We start from the raw sequence: 6,260 nt of genomic DNA on the forward strand, positions 1-6,260 counted from the left end.
CTTTTCCGAAATGGCACAGGAACCGGAGAGGGTTAGCATGACTGATTGCGCTCAGGCGAGGCCGAGCAGGTAGGTGCCTTCTTAGCGCAGTGGGCAGCGCGTCAGTCTCATAATCTGAAGGTCCTGAGTTCGAGCCTCAGAGAGGGCACGAGAGTTTTGTCACTTGGACACAGACCCAGCGCGTTTGGGAAACAAGCGTGTCAGTGGAGACAGTGGCCCACTGATCAAGTTGTTCCCCAAAGCGACAGCTGGGCAGCAGCCGGGCGGACTCCGAGTCCCAGTGCTGTCGTTACAAATTGGGGGGGGGGGAGGAAGGGAGTCTTTCAAGGGTTTCGTTGGGGAGCAGGGAGCGACAGGATTTTTCAGTACCGACGACAGAGCATACTAGTACCAGAAGTCTGTTTTAATTGCCTATCTGCTGCCCTAGACATTTACCGGAATCTTAGTCCCTTAAAACAGCATCCATGTATGATCTTACAGTCCTGGAGGTCCGAAGTGTGCCATGGGTCCTCTGCGGCTCAGACCAAGAGGTGACGGAGCTGCCTGCCTTCTAGAGGCCCCAGGGGAGAATTCCTTCTGCCTTTTCCAGCTTCTAGAGGCTGCCCACATTCCTCAGCTCCTGACAGGACCCTGTCGCTCTGACCTCTGCTTCTGTGGTTGCAGCTTCTCTGCCTCGGACCCTCCTCCCACCCTCTTCCAGGCACCTTGTGATTACATGGAGCCCACCTGGGGAAGCCAGGACACTCTTCCCATCTCAAGATCCTTACCTCAGTCACATCCTCAAGGTCCCCTTTGCCACGCAGGACAACCTGCTCACGGGTTTTGGTGGTCAGGAAATGGAGCTCTCAGGCAGGGGTGGGGTGGTGGTGGGAGACATTATTACACCTAACATCATCTGCCCCCTGGTTCCCTCCACGTGAAACAATGCTCACCCTTCCCAATCTCCCCCAGATCTCAACTCAGTTCAGCCTCAACTCACGTACATGCCCCCAAGTGGGCACGAGTGAGGCCCTGTGTAGAAGCCATTCTGGGCACAGTTCCTCTCCGCTTACAAAGCTGTGAAAGCCACAAGTCCTCTGCTCCCCAAAACGCGACGGTGGGGCAGGTACAGGATGACCCCTGTAGACTTCGCCATTTAAGAGGGATACACTTGAAGGGAAGAAGGAGTCACCAGTCCTAAGTAGTTGCCCAATGAATTTTCCAAATCCCTTTGGATGTTCAAAATTCAGCCAGGCGAACAACACTTGAGCTGAATTTCCAGGCCTGGGAAGCATCCCCTCAGGCTAGAGTCTCTGCCCTGCGAGGCAGGCTTCCATGTCTGGGGTGGCCGGTCCATGTCCGCAGCTGATCACAGGATCATCAGCCGGTTTCCTCACTATAAAGTGTGGGGAGTTCAATATCCTTCTTTCCTTTTGTCCTCTCTCTGTGCGAGCTGGCAGGGTGTCTGCCCGTGGAGCACTCTCAAGACCTTCGTGGGGCTCCTGTGTGTGCCATGAAGAGTCTGTGGGGTCCACAAGCAAAGGGAGGGGGAGCAGCTCTGTCCCGAAGACACCAGGCTCCCAGACTGCCCTGTTCCCTGAAAGCCTTGAGCTGGTCTCCCATCGCTACCTCCTGGAAGGTGGCTTGAGGTGGCAACGGTAAGTCATCATTGAGATCCCGCGTCTACGCATGTACTTCTTCTCAGAGTCCGTTTGGCGGGGACGAGGAGTGGTGGAGACCCATATCGCCACGGCCTCTGCCTCTACCCTCTTTCTTTCTCGCCACAACCACTCTTCCAGGCCTGGGGAAAGCCCGTAGTTTAGGGAAATGTCTTCCCTTCCTCCAACTGAAACCTGGCTCTCTTCCAGTTCCTCTTTTCTGAAACTCATGCTACGCCAAGTCAGACAGCTCGGCCTGGAAGCCTGTTGCCCTACCACCGTCTCAAGCGACTGTGGCCCAGCAGAGGAGACTCGTCCCAGGGGAGAAGCTGAGCCAGGACCTCTGGGATCTCATGGGGCATCTCTGGGATCTCATGGCCGTGGCTATCAGGAAACTTTCCGAACAGCGCATTCGATGGCACCAGCTGAAGCCTCTCGGCACCTCTGGGTTCTCTGAGCTTTTCTAACCACAGAGCCCAAGACCTTCCGGGCAGGCAGTTAGTTGCCCGGAATCCGTGGGTGCCATAGTCCTCTTCTGCACCATCCCTTAACGGGAACCACCTGACTGGTTTCCTTTTAACACGAACCACGGGTTTCTGCGCACATTTTTAAAAATTCTGGACTAATGGTTTTCCTTTGGTGTGTTATCACCAAAAATGGCATTTTTCCTTTTGTCGATTTTAAAGTTATACATTGTATCTCTGTGTTAGTGGTTACCCTGCACCCCAAAACAAGTAAGTACACATTAAAACAAAGTTTACTTTGTTGAACTTTAATCAGCCCCTTTTTCTTTTCTCTGGATAACGAAAGGACCCTAGTGCATTTTAAATGCATTAACCATTTCTCCTGACCTGTGTAAAATTGATGTGTATATTTTAAACATAGCTTCTTTTGGAAACCCTGTTAGATATTATCACGCTTGTTTAACATAGCAAAATTCACTCAAAATTTCCGCATCCTTATCAATTCCTTCTCATTCCTTTTTTATTTATTTTTAATTTTTAAAAAATATTTTATTCATTTACTTATTTGTCAGAGAGAGAGCACAAGCAGGGGGAGTGGCGGGCAGAGGGAGAAGCAGGCCCCCCACTGAGCAAGGAGGCTGATGCGGGACTCGATCCCAGGACCCCGGGATCCTGACCTGAACCAAAGGTAGATGCTTAACCGGCTGGGCCACCCAGCTGTCCCTTCATTCCTTTTTTTTAAAAGGGAGGTGCAGGGGCCTCTGGGTGGCTCAGTCCTTTAAGCACCTGACTCTTGATTTGGGCTCAGGTCATGATCTCAGCGTCATGATCTCAGGGTTGTAAAATCAAGCCTTGCATGGGGTCTGCGTTCAGTGGGGAGTGTGCTTAAGATTCTCTCTCTTCCTCTCCCTCTGCCCCTCCTCCCCTGCTTGGGTGTGCATGCACTCTCTATCTGTCCAAAAAAAAGGGCGGGCTACAGCATCTACTGAGGCTCAGTTCATATGCACTGCACTGAATGTATTCAAACGAGCAAATTTTTTAGTTTTGTGGTATGATTACACACATAAGACCATCACTGAAATCCAGGTTCTAGTGTATCCATTACTTCCCAAACTACTTTAGGCTGCCCAGTAATCAATCCTTCTCTTGTCCCCACCCTGTCCCCTGCAAACCGTTTTTCTGTTGGTCACCATAGATTAGTTTGTATTTTCTGTAATTTTTATTAAATGGAATAACATAGTATATATCCTTGTAGATTAGCTTCTTTCCCTCATCATAATTATTTTGAGATTAATGTATGCCTCATATTACCACTAGCTCATTCCTTCTTACAGCTGAGTGGTATTTCATGGTATGGATAGACCACGGTTTAACTACCCACCCATTGAAGGACCTTTGGACTCCCAGTTTTATGCTATTAGAAATAAAACTTCTATGAACACTCGTATCCAGGCTTCATGTGATGTAAGTTTCATGTCTCTGAGATAAGTAACCACCAGTGTAATGGCTGGGTCATGTGATAGTTGTATTTTTAGTTTTTCAAGAAAAAAACATTTTTTTATTTGCTTTAAACAGTTCATTATCTTTTTAGACATTTTTAAAACCTTACGGTTTTTTTTTTTTGAGCAGTTTTAGGTTTATAGAAAAAATTGAGCAAAAAGTACAGTTTCCATATTACACAAAAGTTTGTGTCCCCCACCAATTTCCTCTATTATTATCTTGCGTTAGGCTGGTGCCTTTGTTCTTATAATTGGTGAGCCAATACTGATACATTATTATTAACTAAAATCCACAGTTTCTAGTAAGATTCAACTTTTGCATTGAACTTTCTATGGGTTTTGACAAATATGTAATGACATGTATCTACTGATACAGTATCATACAAAATAATATTTTCCTGTTAGAGGCCCTAAACACCTCCTGTGTTCCCCATATTCATCCTTCCGTCCCTCCTCCAGAACCCCTTGCAACACTGACCTCTTAACTGTCTCCATAGTTTTGCATTTTCATAATGTCATAATGTTGGAATCATACAGGATGATTGGCTTTTCAGATTGGCTTCTTTTACTTCATAATATGTACTTGTGATTCTTCCATGTCTTTTTTGGTTTGGTAGCTCATTTCTTTCTATCACTGAATAATATGGCACTGTATGGATGTACCACAGTTTGTTTATCCATTCACCTAATGAAGGACAACTCGGTTCCTTCCAAGTTTTGGCAATTATACATAAAGCTACTATAAAGATTTGTGTACAGACTTTCGTGTGGTTGTAAGTTTTTAGTTCACTTGGGTAAGTGCGGAGAGGCGTTACCGCTGGGTCATATGGCAAGACTATGTTTAGTTTTGCAAGAAACTGCCAGGCTGTCTTCCACAGTGGCTGCACCATTTTGCATTCCCACCAGCTATGAATTCGAGTTCCTATGACTCCACATCCTCACCAACAACTGGTGTTGTCAGGGTACTGGATTTGGGCCATACTCAGAGCTATCTAGTGGTATCTTACTGCTCTTTTAGTCTGCAATCCCCTGATGACATATGGTGTTGAGCATCTTTCCATATGCTTATTTGTCATCTCTATATCTTCTTTGTTGAGTTGTCTGTTCAGATCTTTGCACATTTAAAAAATGGAGTTGTTTGGGACTACATCAAAATTTAAAAAAAAAAAAAAGCTTCTGCACAGCAAGGGAAACAATCAAGAAAACTAAAAGTCAACCAAGTGAATGGGAGAAGATATTTGCAAATGACATATCTGATAAAGGGTTAGTATCCAAGATATATAAAGAACTGACAAAACTCAACACCCACAAACAAATAACCCAGTTAAAAAATGGGCAGAAGACACGAACAGACATTTCTCCCAAGAAGACTTACAGGTGGCTGACAGACACATGAAAGGATGCTCAACATCACTGATCATCAGGGAAATGCAAATCAAAACTACCATGTGATGTCACCTCACACCTGTCAGAATCAGCTCAACAGCTCAACAGCTCAAGAAAGAATAAGTGTTTGCGAGGATGTGCAGAAAAAGGAACACCTCTTGCACTGTTGGTGGGAATGGGAATCGATGCAGCCACTGTGGAAAACAGTATGGAGGTTCCTCGAAAATCTAAAAATAAAACTACCCTCTGATCCAAGAATCACACTACTGGGTATTTACCTAAAAAAATATCAAAGCACTAATTCAAAAGGATACATGCACCCCTATGTTTATTGCAGTATTATCAACAATAGCCAAATTATGGAAGCAGCCAAGTGTCTACTGATAGATGAATGGATAGGGAAGATGTGGCTTGTACATACGATGGAATATTACTCAGCCTTGAAAAAATGAAACCTTGCCATTTGCAACGACATGGATGGAGCTAGAGAGTATTATGCTAAGCAAAATAAGTCAGTCAGAGAAAGACAAATACCATATGATCTCCCTCATATGTGGAATTTAAGAATCAAAACAAATGAGCAAAGGGGGAAAAAAAAAACCAAGAGAAAACAAGAGAGAGAGCAAGAAACAGACTATTAACTATAGAGAACAAACTGATGGTTGCCAGAGGGGAGGTGGGTGAGTGGGGTAAAGAGGGCGTAGGGATTAAAGAGTACATGGGAAAAATAGTAGAAATTCAGTTGTTTCTTTTCTTATTGTTGTGTTTTAAGAGTTCTTTGCATATGTTGGGTGACAGTCCTTTCTCAGATATGTCTTTTGCAAATCTTTTCTCCCAGTCTGTGGCGTGTCTTCTCATTTTCTTCTCAGTGTCTTGCAGAACAGAAATTCTAAATTCTCATGAAGTCCAACTTACCACGTTTTCCTCTCATGAATCATGTTTTTGGTGTTGTACCTAAGAAGTTATCACTAAACCCAAAGTCACCTGTTTTCCTCTGTGTTACTTTCTAGGAATTTCACGGTCTTACATTTTAGATTTAGGTCTAGGATCCATTTTGAGTTAAGTTTTGTAAAAGGCATAAGGTCTGTGCCTAGTTCTGTACTAGATTCATTTTTTTTTTCTGCATGTGGACATCCAGTTTTTCCAGCACCATTTGTGGAGAGACTATCTTCGCCCCATGTCCTGCCTTTCCTCGGTGATCAGGTGACTATGCGGGTCTATTTCTGGGCTCTCTCTTCTGCTCCATTGATCGGTTGGTCTATTTTTGTCACCAA

General features: G+C 44.9%; 1 non-coding gene across 1 annotated transcript; it reads left to right on the forward strand.

The window, feature by feature from the left end:
* Positions 1-75: 75 nt before the first annotated feature.
* TRNAM-CAU (transfer RNA methionine (anticodon CAU)) lies at positions 76-148 on the forward strand. The gene has a single exon. It is a non-coding gene; the product is annotated as a tRNA-Met (tRNA).
* Positions 149-6,260: the final 6,112 nt, after the last annotated feature.

The sequence above is a fragment of the Leptonychotes weddellii genome, unplaced genomic scaffold (assembly GCF_054177405.1).
Source record: "Leptonychotes weddellii isolate Sample4059 unplaced genomic scaffold, ASM5417740v2 HiC_scaffold_12415, whole genome shotgun sequence".
Lineage (NCBI taxonomy): Eukaryota > Metazoa > Chordata > Mammalia > Carnivora > Phocidae > Leptonychotes > Leptonychotes weddellii.